General features: G+C 47.0%; 2 protein-coding genes across 3 annotated transcripts in view; one reads left to right on the plus strand and one right to left on the minus strand.

Annotated features, from left to right (window-relative positions):
• The window catches only part of LOC123756729 (uncharacterized), a 94360-nt gene extending 83261 nt beyond the window's left edge, over positions 1-11099 (minus strand). Inside the window, exon 1 of the mRNA XM_069331825.1 lies at positions 10792-11099. The gene's annotated coding sequence lies outside the window, so the exon portion shown is untranslated. The remainder of the gene's footprint in view (positions 1-10791) is intronic.
• The window catches only part of LOC123756730 (tachykinin-like peptides receptor 99D), a 102342-nt gene that overhangs the window by 29147 nt on the left and 60024 nt on the right, over positions 1-13171 (plus strand). The gene's annotated exons all lie outside the window — the stretch shown is intronic.

The raw sequence follows: 13171 nt of genomic DNA on the forward strand, positions 1-13171 counted from the left end.
TCACTATGCCGGGGAGTAAGGTCACTATGCCGGGGAGTAAGGTCACTATGCCGGGGAGTAAGGTCACTATGCCGGGGAGTAAGGTCACTATACCGGGGAGTAAGGTCACTATGCCGGGGAGTAAGGTCACTATGCCGGGGAGTAAGGTCACTATGCCGGGGAGTAAGGTCACTATGCCGGGGAGTAAGGTCACTATGCCGGGGAGTAAGGTCACTATACCAACAACAGGGTCATCACATCAGGGAGTTTACACTATACCGTGCTTTACCCATGACAAAGTCATGGTAAACATCCATGTTTAAGTAAATGTGGTCAATACATTTAAAAACATTTAAGTAAACTTAGTCATCTAAGTAAACATGCAGGAACTTGGGATGTTTCTCAAAACATCCCAAGTCATACTGTATGTCATACACTGAAATATACATACTGAAACTGTCATACACTGTATGTCATACACTGTATGTCATACACTGTATGTCATACACTGTATGTCATACACTGTATGACATACACTGTATGTCATACACTGTATGTCATACACTGTATGTCATACACTGTATGTCATACACTGTATGTCATACACTGTATGACATACACTGTATGACATTTCAGTACCTGGAAATGGAGAAAATTGTACAATTTTATTCTGGAAAAAAAATCTCATTCACTGTTTTCTGAAATGGTGTAGCTGGTGATGGCTTTACTAATCTCTCGAGTTTGTTTAGCCATTAAAATTTTTTTTTGTATTATTTCTAATCAGCTGAAGTTTTTTTTTTATTTTTTTTTTAAACCTTTTTTTTGAAGTTGCAGTAAGAAAGGTTGCAAGATAGAGAAGCTTAAAAGAGGCTGGAGTCGTCTGCAATGACTACTTTCTATAGTAGTCTAATGTATACAGTATCCAAGACTATAATCCCGCCAAACACACACCGAAACTACGACGTTGGTACAACGTTCGAACAAGTTTTAACACCACCTAACCAGTTATAACAACCAATATAGCAAGTTGTAACAACGTTCTAATACGTCATAAACACGTTAAGCCAAGATGTAACAACTTTATTACAAGTTGTAACAAGCAGAAAATAAAGACAGTTTCGATTTGTGTTTCCAGGGATGTATAGTTGTCTTAATCTATAACACAACCTGTCCAATAAATCAACCAATATATGATAAAATCTTATATTTTAGTGGCTATCTTGAGGTTATCTTGAGATTATTTCGGGGACTTAGTGTCTCCGCGGCCCGATCCTCGACCAGGCCTCCTTTTTGTTACACACCCCCAGGAAGCAGCCCGTGGCATCTGTCTAACTCCCATGTACCTATTTACTGCTAGGTGAACAGGAGCATCAGGGGTGAAAGAAACACTGCCCATTTGTTTCCGCGTCCACCGGGGATCGAACCCGGAACCTCAGGATTACGAATCCGAAGTGTCGTGCCCCTGGCCCACGCCGTCATATCCACAACCCAGGCCCCGGTGGTGTGCGAGGGGGGGGGAGGACTTATGTTGAAGGAAAGTTTTCTGCTGGTACTTAAAGTGTGTCTTGTAGTGTTGTGTTTGGCTTCCCACCATCTGTGACCAACTTTACGACCCTCACCGAATGCCTCCTCCGTGGCCTGCATTAATGCCTCTCTCACTTTCCTGCCTTGCATTAATGCCGCCTTCGAGGGGCACTAATACCTCATAGGCAAGCATTGTTGCCTCCTAGGACTGCATTAATGCCCTCCTGGTTAGAGTCAATGCATCCTCGGGCTGTATTGATGCCTTTCTGACTTGTATTAATGCTTACTTGATCATTAACAATTCCTCCCTGGTCAGCATTAACGCATCAGTGGTCTACAAGAGAACCCGCTTGACACCACCCAACAGAATAAAAAAGTTCTAGAAGTGATGTCAACAAAGATCAAAGTCGTCGTAAACTTATCAGCTGGCTGGCGAGTCATGTAGGAACACCAGGGAACGACGTTGCAGATGCAGCTGCACAAAATGGCACCTAATGAGAGGAATGCAAACATCAAGATGCCACATATAGTGAAGCACAGGTTAAGTACAGCAGCAGATGTACGGAGACCACAAGGCAGCAGCTGCAAGGTGAGGATCGGCCGAATGGGACAAGAATTCAATCAATTATGACCCACTTATTCTGTTGAAAGGACACGATAGAACGCCAGATGTGTACGTGCGCCGCGCCAGGCATGGAGTCCCATGTGTGTGTGGGGGGAAATAGCTATAAAGGTGTTCCAAAGACCAGAGGAAAAGTAAGTATTATGGAGGAATGCTCATCAGATCTCTTGAACGTTTATCTAACAACTCAGAGTTGCAAATCAAATCAGACGTCCATTGAGATTTAATAACCCAGAGCACGTTCTAAAAGACTTACCACATCAGAGAAATGACTGAAGCCGACATATGAGTTATAAACACCCATCTAATGCCAAAATAATATTGTACTCACGTGAATATTTCTTAGGCACGAGTAGCACAGCTACCCGGCCAGCCTAAGGCTTACGGCCTGTGTTCAAATTTCCATGAAAAATAAGAAAAAAAGTACCTCTCCGCCCACCGTGTGAGTCGTACAGATCTTGTAAGTCCCTCATCACCTCCCCTCATCACCTTCCTACTCCCACACAGCTGCTGCACCTCCAGCATCTTACAGTCTTACAGCTGCTGCACCTCCTCCAGGAGCTTCTCCTCCAGGAGCTCCTCCTCCAGGAGCTCCTCCTCCAGGAGCCCCTCCTCCAGGAGCTCCTCCTCCAGGAGCCCCTCCTCCAGGAGCTCCTCCAGGAGCTCCTCCTCCAGGAGCCCCGCCTCAACACTCACTGAACCTTGAGTCTAACTGATCCTTCAACCTACTCTCACCAAAATTTATATCAACTATTTGCTTTCTCTTTCCCCGAGTTTACATTCCATTTGCAAGTCTCTCTCCGTAAGTGACAACAAGATGAGTGTGTGGTAAGTGACAACAAGATGAGTGTGTTTATACTCACCTAAATATGCCTGCACGCTCGCATGTCAGGCCCTAGGTTCCGCCCTGCTAAACATGTATATGTTTTAAACTATGTATATTGAGTGTGGGGAAAAGATTCAGTTAATATGACAATATGAAGCAACACGGGATGATGCACACTGGTGGTAAACCTCACAGGTGCCCTGAGTATGGGAAAAGATTCAGTCGACGCGGGTGTATGGTGACTTGTGAGTTCGAGATTAATAAATGACTGGACTGGGTTAGAGATGTTCTGACATTTTTTTTTTACTTATTTTTGCCTTTAATTTCCAGGCAAGTTTCCTCGTTCTGTTGTTCATCACTTTGAACACTGCTTCTTAATCTCCTTTGCCAATTATCTTCAGGTTCTTTTTTGTTGTTGTCATGTTCTTCCTTACTTTCTCTTACCTAAAGTAGTGGCTACCTACTTACCTACCTTGTGTAGCTTCCCGGGGGTCAACGGCTCCGTGGTCCGGTCTCCAACCAGGTCTCCAGGTTGGTCGTCTGGTGAACTAGGCGGTTGAACGCGGCTGATGGGGGGGCTCTATACCGGAACTGCATGCTCCAGAGCTGGTCTCACGTAGGTTACATGTACAGTGCGGTCCGTAAGTAATACAATGTTTGTTGTTTTGGCTCCGTCCTCCGGCACATTGGGTTGCAAATGAGACAATCTGTGATTATCATGCAGCTTTTCAACTTAAATTTGAGAATATTTACCACCGTTGTCTAGGTAATATCCATCATTTAAAGGAACCAGAATAAATTAAACACATTAACATACTCGTAAATAAACTCATTAATCATTGTGCTGAATTGCAAATCCTTTGCAAGAGGTGAAGTGCCTGAAGTGTGGGAGTCACAGACCTCGCCAGGCTGTGGGTGTTCTCTCTAGTGAGGTCCTGTCAGGCCAGTACTGTGACCACCACCTCCTGACGCAGTGAGTGCTCTGAGGAGTGGAGCATGGAACAAGGTGCTCTGAGGAGTGGAGCATGGAACAAGGTGCTCTGAGGAGCGGAGCATGGAACAAGGTGCTCTGAGGACCGGAGCATGGAACAAGGTGCTCTGAGGACCGGAGCGTGAAGCATGTGAGAGTTGGAGTGTGGAGCAAGGCGCTGTGAGGGCTGGAACATGGAACAAGGTGCTGTGAGGGGCCCAAAGGGATGAGATTTTTCCATTTTAAAACAAGTTTTGATCAGCCTTTGTGGCAGGAATAAATTTGGGTGGTCAAAAAATCTGTCTTCCATCTGCATATATTGACCCTGTCTTAGGCAGGCCGGAGCCGTGTGTCTTACAACATCAACTTCTCCCCACACAGTAATGACAGTTTTCTTTTAATTATCAGGGAAAAGCACCAAGCCATTACGACTATATAACACATGGAAGGGGTCAGGATAAGGATTTGGGATGAGGACGAGGGTAAGGAATGGAACCCAACCACTTGGACGGTCGGGGATTGAACCCCGACCTGCATGAAGCGAGACCGTCGCTCTGGTTCAAATTGACGTGGTTCAGGGGTTAAGAGGCGCCAATGAGGCCACTCAGGACGCTGGTTCGATACCACCGTCCCGTTCCCCCCTTGTTCTCATTGCCATTCATTTTCGCCTTTTGGTTTCAACTACCATTTCTAATAGTCGTCAAATGATCCTTGCAAGATGTGTCTGGCGAAGATGATGACAGCCCGTCCACATAACTTTGCCACTCCGTAAACAATGCAACTGTCTTTGCCTTACCAGTACCGTACGACCCCAACCAACCCACCCAACCTATCGAAACCGGGTGCACAGAACGCGTTAAAATGGCGTCAATCTTACTAATATGTGTCATCTTCAATAGCCTCGTCGGCCACGTTAAAAATTCGATGTGTTGGGAGAGAGGACGAGTTGCGTCTGACGCAACTCCCTTGCGTCAACCAGGAATGGCTGAAGCAGTGATATTACGCGGCAGAATACAAGGAAAGGAGCCGGGCAGGACTCGTGCTCTCCCGGCCCAGTTCACAGCGCTGGAACACCTAAAAGAAGGGGGGTGGGGGGGGGAAGTTCTACAGGGGGTTCCACAGGGGGGGGGGGGTTTAGTGCTCTGAAAAATTGTTATTTGCACGTCTTCCATCTTTCTCTAACGCTGAGAACCTTCCACCAGCGCTGATAACCTTCCTCTAGCGCTGAGAACTTTCCTCCAGCGCTGAGAACTTTCCTCCACCAATGAGAACTTTCCTGCAGCGCTGAGAACTTTCCTCCACCACTGAGAACTTTCCTCCAGCACTGAGAACCTTCCACCAGCCCTGAGAACTATGGCCGGTCAGTCTTCATGTCCCCACAAGAACCCCAAGGAATATAACTAAAGGAATTATTAACTGCAAACTCAATTATCTTGCAAATTTCGCCTTCTTCTTAATGATTTCCACGTGATAACTTACAGTACAATCTTGAGCCCAGCAAACTGAAGTCATTACAATATATATTCTACGTTTGGATTAACATGACGAAAAGCAAAGTGAGCCACAAGTGGCAACAAACAATATTTCCAGTGCTTCTCATGCAGCAGGCACACTTCCACTTGTTATCGCTTAGGCCATTGTTGATGACTCAATGACAGCCAGTTCAGTTATCAGTTATGAGTACGTTAACAGCTCGAAAGATCTCAACGAGAGGGGGGGGGAAGGGGGGGAGAGAGGCAGGAGAGAGAGAGAGAGAGAGAGAGAGAGAGAGAGAGAGAGAGAGAGAGAGAGAGAGAGAGAGAGAGAGAGAGAGAGAGAGAGAGAGAGAGAGAGAGAGAGAGAGAGAGAGAGGGAGGGAGGTAGGGAGGCAGGGAGGGAGGCAGAGAGAGAGAGGAGAGAGAGAGGTAGGGAGGCAGGGAGGGAGGCAGAGAGAGAGAGAAAGAGAGAAAGAGAGAGGGGAGAGAGAGGGAGGGAGGTAGGGAGGCAGGGAGGGAGGCAGAGAGAGAGAGGAGAGAGAGAGGTAGGGAGGCAGGGAGGGAGGCAGAGAGAGAGAGAAAGAGAGAAAGAGAGAGGGGAGAGAGAGGGAGGGAGGTAGGGAGGCAGGGAGGGAGGCAGAGAGAGAGAGAAAGAGAGAAAGAGAGAGGGGAGAGAGAGGGAGGGAGGTAGGGAGGCAGGGAGGGAGGCAGAGAGAGAGAGGAGAGAGAGAGGTAGGGAGGCAGGGAGGGAGGCAGAGAGAGAGAGAAAGAGAGAAAGAGAGAGGGGAGAGAGAGGGAGGGAGGTAGGGAGGCAGGGAGGGACGCAGAGAGAGAGAGAAAGAGAGAAAGAGAGAGGAGAGAGAGAGGGAGGGAGGTAGGGAGGCAGAGAGAGAGAGAGAGAGAGAGGGAGGGAGGGAGGTAGGGAGGCAGGGAGGGAGGCAGAGAGAGAGAGAGAGAGAGAGAGAGAGAGAGAGAGAGAGAGAGAGAGAGAGAGAGAGAGAGAGAGAGAGAGAGAGAGAGAGAGAGAGAGAGAGGGGAGAAAGACGTTTGTTTACCTCTCATTACCATGGGTGAAAAGTGCGCGAACGCAAAGTTTGAAGAAGGCATAACGCTGCAGCCGCGGTACTTTGAGGCCTCGGGGGACACACACACACACACCCCGAGCCACAGGAGCAGCTCCAGGCTGCGGTGAATCTCCCTCTATAGTGATTATAATCGAGGCGGGGACGGCTACTAAGAGGCAGTACTCTACAACTCTCACTTTCCTCTACGTGGCCCAGATGGTGGACACACATACATAGGGAGAAAACAAAGAGTTCGATGCTATACTACATCACCCGAATGAAAGTATACTCAAGGGATGTTGATGCTTAGAGATGTGATAATCTTTAACAGAAGATGCTGAGGGAGAATTATCGTATCCTTTTGAATAAGGGATACTCGCGGGAAGATATACACGGGGAAGGAGATACTCATGCGAAGATATACTCAAAGATGAGATACTCAAAGAAGGAGCTACTCATGGGAAGAAATACTCACGGCAGAAAGAGTATGGATACAGCACAGATGATGGAAGCTATTAAGAGGATTCAGATATTTATGGCACAACTAACTGAAGATCAAAGATCTCATGGTAGTTAAATACTGCATTCCATACACACACTGTTGGCGACTCTTAAGCAATATGATATTTATATTAGGAAGTAATTAAGGAAAACGTTCTTAAAAAAGGATTCAACGATATATCTACTGGAGAAAGGAAATTGTGATGGAAGGTGTTTAGTGGAGGAGATATTATCAAAGTAAATACCTCTCGATCTTGTCAGTGGTAATGTGCGACTAATGCTATGAGTAGAAAGTGTAACATTAGAGAATACAACATAAAAGTGAAGAACGTAACCAGACAAAACATTTTCTGAGGCAGTTAAAAGCTCGGAGGAAAAGCCGATCATTAAGTCAACAGTGACAGAGGTTGTAAGAACCCAGCAAGTCGTGAAATACACGAGGCAGAAACTGGAAAGGGAAAAATCTGTGGTAGTCTGCAGTCTTCCTGAGACGAATGGAGACACATGGCAACAAATAAAAAGAGAGGGAGACTAGAAAGTGATTACAGAAAAGCTCCACAAATTTGAGACTAGAGGAAATGGAAATGGAAGATTACTGTAGGCTAAGAAGGTTTTAAAGTGAAAGTAAACGACCAATGAAAGTTATGTTTAAGAGGAGTAATCGAACGAAATATATTCTGGCAGAAAAGAGGAATTTATGGGATGGAGGGATGTACCTTTTGCCATGATATGTCTGAAAAGAATTAAGCTGGAAGCAAAGATAATCTTGAAAGAAAAGCACATATGAACACAAGCACAAAAGACCAGAAAATGCAAGAAACAGTGCACACGAACCATTGTGTATGTGAATGTGTGTGTCCCAGGCAGCTAAGTGAAACCCATACTGGCACTAGCATAGGTGAGGGTTGATCAGAGCAACATGCATGTCCCCATCAGTGCCAGATCAACAATACTGCTCTTGCTGCTTCTGCTTTGTTAACATGGCTAATAGTACGTTGGTGTTGCTCGCCTGAATGGTTAAGCTGTTACTGTTAAGTGGTTCTTTGGCTGTATTTCAATATTAGTGTTGATAGAGGAAATACTGCTGTTAATGTGGTTGCAACTGCCAGCAATAAGACAGCTATGTTAATAGCTGTCAACTATGCTGTAATTGCAACTGCTGCAATAGGACAACTATGGTAATAGGAGCCCCGGCAACTAGTTTGACAGAAAATGTTGCCAGCACTGAAGAACATTTTCTACCCCTACGGTTGCCCATACAACTATCTTGTGTATATTATTACACTTCCATACGTGGCTAGGTGTTACACACACACACACACACACACACACACACACACACACTCACACACACACTGCCCAGGATCAAATATGCTTACATCCACCCTCCAGAGCTCCACCAGAGCTCCACTAGAGCTCCACTAGAGCTCCACCTACCTACTACCCACAGCTCGGGATACCAATAATAAACGCGGGCCGCACTGAGCCAGGTACAAAGGCAAACATTCTTGAAAAGGTGGAGTCTCCTCGTCCCTTCCGCTGTTATCATATCTCCTTCATATCCATCCTTTATCTCTCTCTCTCTCTCTCTCTCTCTCTCTCTCTCTCTCTCTCTCTCGTGATCACCTTCTTCCGCTTCCTCACAGATTTCTTTCATTCCAACAATTTCCTCTTGACTCTCTCCACTCAATAGCTGTCTTGGATTAGGATTTAAATCGAATAACTTCGGGAGATTCAAAGATCTGATGGAAATGAAGATGGGAAATCTTAGACGCTCTTCGTGTCGATGTAAGTGGTCTGTGAGGGGAGACTATGGTGGTTCTGAAGGGGCTTGGGGGTGCTTAACCTGGCGCCCCAGCAGACACCAGGATGGCACCCCCAGCAGACACCAGGATGGCGCCCCCAGCAGACACCAGGATGGCACCCCCCAGCAGACACCAGGATGGCACCCCCCAGCAGACACCAGGATGGTGCCCCCAGCAGACACCAGGATGGCGCTCCCAGCAGACACTAGGATGGCGCCCCCAGCAGACACCAGGATGGCGCCCCCAGCAGACACCAGGATGGTGCCCCCAGCAGACACCAGGATGGCACCCCCAGCAGACACCAGGATGGCGCCCCCAGCAGACACCAGCTGACACCTGAGCGTTAGCACCAATTAAGGATAAATCCGCAATTGGGCGGCGTCAATTATCCCGCCTAATCCTACTCTTCCTCCTAACGAGAGATCATCAATCCTACTCTAATTGGCCGCTCTCGGATATTATACTCATCAGTATCATCCATCTTGGAGGATGATACAGAGTCCCGGGGCAGGATTATAAGGAGATGTCTTTCTTCTATGTCTGTTTGTCTCCACTTAAGTGTGAGGTGTGAGTGTGTACAGAGTATGTGTCCATATTCACCCATTACCATACCCCTCCCATACTCTCCCATTACCATACCCCTCCCATACTCTCCCATTACCATACCCCTCCCATACTCTCCCATTACCATACCCCTCCCATACTCTCCCATTACCATACCCCTCCCATACTCTCCCATTACCATACCCCTCCCATACTCTCCCATTACCATACCCCTCCCATACTCTCCCATTACCATACCCCTCCCATACTCTCCCATTACCATACCCCTCCCATACTCTCCCATTACCACACCCCTCCCATACTCACCCATTACCACACCCCTCCCATACTCTCGCATTACCATACCCCTCCCATACTCTCCCATTACCATACCCCTCCCATACTCTCCCATTACCATACCCCTCCCATACTCCCATTCACTTTCAACATTGAATGTTTCATGTTCTATCAAAACTTGATCATCATTACAGGCCAATTAAGGTGATTCCGGCGCTGTGCCAGCAGCAACAGCCTGCTTGCTCTGTTTAGACACTGTGTTAATGTCCATACTTGTATACTGTGTTGTGTTGAATGTTGGTACTTATGATTTGTTCTCCCGTCCACGTATTATTGAGGACATTCACGGTTTGAGGACATTCACGGTGTCTGAATGTCCATCCACGATACGTGGGAGTGGCTACTTGTGTTCAACCACGCTATTGTGACTTAATCTCTGCACAGAAGAATGAAAACAATGTGTTTAGCTCTGTCAGACGTAACGTGATCACGTGAGACGTGTTCGAACGCTCACCCCCTGTGTGACCTTGGCCTCGACGACCTGACTGGATACACACACACACACACACACACACACACACACACACACACACACACTTTGAGGCGTGACTCCTGTTGCGAGCTCGTCGCTCCAGCTGTTTTGTTGCACAGTGATTGTTGCGACGTGAACAAGTCAGTTTAGACTATACGAACCGACTCACCAAACCCGCGATCGAGCTGGTCGACGCGCTGTTGAGGCGGCCACGAGCCACACGCTAAAGCAAGACCAACAAACAGCAAGGACATAATTAAACCAACAAACAAACAAGGACACAGCTGGAACAAAGACACCCCCCTTGTCCCCCCCCTCTCCCCCCGTTGCCTCTGGTGCTGACAGGTGTCCGATATTCCATAATTATTTACGAATTGGCAGCGTCATTTAGCCCCGTTGTGAGAGGTGGTTGCTCACTGCGCTCGTCACAACAAGCCGTTTGATCACGTTAAGGGGGATAACAACATGGTCCTCCCCCCCCACGTTCCCACAGGAGGTGGGGGGGGGGGTTAATAGAGTGATCAGCGCCGCTCAGGTCAAATGATAGTGAGTGACGGTACAGTGTGAGGGACGTCACTATTTCCCCTCCTCCAAGACACTCTCAGGTTCCCCAACGTGCAGAAAGTGTCGTACTAAACTGCCATTATACTCACCCAGTCCGTCTTCCTCTTCCCTGTACATAATGCTGCTTCTGAAGCATCTTTCAGCATACACCGGCATTCTTATCTTGCTGTGAGCTGTGAGGAAGGTGTGTGTGTGTAGTGTGAGGGAGGTGTGTGTGTGTAGTGTGAGGGAGGTGTGTGTGTGTAGTGTGAGGGAGGTGTGTGTGTGTAGTGTGAGGGAGGTGTGTGTGTGTAGTGTGAGGGAGGTGTGTGTGTGTAGTGTGAGGGAGGTGTGTGTGTGTAGTGTGAAGCTTCAGCGAGTGTGAGAGCCGGCTCTACTGGCCAGCCTGTCCACTACAGGCCAGCCAGTCCACTACTGGCCAGCCGGTCCACCACCGAACAGCTGAACAAACCACGACTCTCGTGACTGGCCGCCCTCATCACCTGATTGGTCGAGCAATATTCCCGGTTTTTCCATGTTCTGATTGGTCGATAAATCATTTCCATCAAGTGATTAGTGGAGAAACTATCAATTACATTCATCGTCTGATTACCGGGACGTCTTCCCGATATTCCGACACGCTGATTGGTCCAAAGTTGACTCCAGGTTACCTTCAGATAATTGAGAGTTTACCTATCAGTACTTACCTAACAGTGACGACGGGGGAGTGGGTTCTAGCTCCCCATCTCCCGCCTGCTGTGTTGTCTTCCTCCCCCCACCTGCCTGGGGCCAGATTCACGAAGCAGCTACGCAAGCACTTACGAACCTGTACATCTTTGACGGCTTTGGTTACAAGTTTACAAGCATGAAAACTTCCCAATCAACTGTTGTGATTGTTATAAACAGCCTCCTGGTGCTTCGGAGCTCATTAATTGTTTAATAATTGTAAACAAAGCCGCCAAAGATCGAGAAAAGACGTACAGGTTCGTAAGTGCTTGAGTAACTGCTTCGTGAATCTGGCCCCAGGACGCAATGGTCGCTAGTATTTCCTGGTCTGAGCTTTCGATATCTTCCTCATTTTTGGGTCAAGATGAGATTAACTGTGACTCCCACCCTTTATCCTGTGTCAGCTGTTACATTACTGTGGATGTGTGTGCGTGCGTGTGTGAATGTGCGTGCGTGTGCGTGTGTGCATGTCAATATTGGTGAGCGTGCGCGCCTATACAAGGGGAGCGCCTTGGCCCCGGACCACAATCCCGGCAGCTCTGGCCAGATATTGCCCATTCCAGTGTATTTCATTTATTGCATGTGCATACATGTATACATATGTCTGCACATGTGTCTATACATGTGTTCGTATTTCAAACAAGCGACCTCGACTCTGACCAATATGCCGTCAAAAGATATATTCAATTTAATCATATATATTCCAATTAATACCCGTTACCACTAGCAATGAGGCGGGATTTTGATATATATATTTTGGTTAGAATAGACTAATAAAACTGCAGTGTTGCCCTCACACAGCTTCAGGGGAACAGTTTTGGAAAGTTTGGAGATCGTGGGCTGGTGGGTGAACCCGAACGATAGTTCAGGGTGCGTCGTACGAGAAAGCGTAGCTGTTGTTGATTTTTGTCTAAGACAACAACAGCAAATGTCTCGATAGTGTCTAAGAGCAGGAGACAGTTAGCAAGAACTTTAACAGTGAATGACTTGTATTATCCTGGTGTGATATCAGCAAGAAGTGTATATCCCAGCTCAACATCAACAGGAGGTGTATATCCCAGCACAACATCAACAGGAGGAGTATATCCCAGCACAACATCAACAGGAGGTATATATCCCAGCACAACATCAACAGGAGGAGTATATCCCAGCTCAACATCAACAAGAGGTATATATCCCAGCTCAACAAGTATGCAGGCGCTGCAACCTTTACCATATGCCACTGACACATCTGGTCCTCGTATTGCTACACGGGGTTGAGTCAAAATATTCCAATAACAGTCATGTACCGCACAAGTTTATGCAATGTTAGTTCATATTGTTATGAAAGTCACTCAAAGGAGAGGTAAACACAGATTTTAAAAGTGGTAAATTTATTTTCAAATATTGAAGGAAAGGCGCGTCCCGTACCGTTTCGACAGCAGCGGTTGTCAAATTTTTATATGAAAAAATTTTCGCCGATGTGTAGAATACGCAGCGCTCGCCTTGATGGCCCTCTGTTATTTGTCCGAATTCTGGACAAATTGGAGAACTGTGCAAGAAGGCTCATCTCTTTTGTCCTGACCCCATTCTAATTGGACTGGACTGTATATCAGAGCTTTCAACACTGTAGAAATATTGACAGCACCATGTTATGTATAAGGCCAATGTTTTCAAGGTTCCCCTCTACTAAGCCTACTTCGTAAACAGCCAAAAGTTGGCAGCCACAACACAAGGCGCTCAGCCATCAGCAGCCTCAGGCTGGAGATGCCTTTCTCAAGGACG

Source organism: Procambarus clarkii, chromosome 26 (assembly GCF_040958095.1).
Source record: "Procambarus clarkii isolate CNS0578487 chromosome 26, FALCON_Pclarkii_2.0, whole genome shotgun sequence".
Lineage (NCBI taxonomy): Eukaryota > Metazoa > Arthropoda > Malacostraca > Decapoda > Cambaridae > Procambarus > Procambarus clarkii.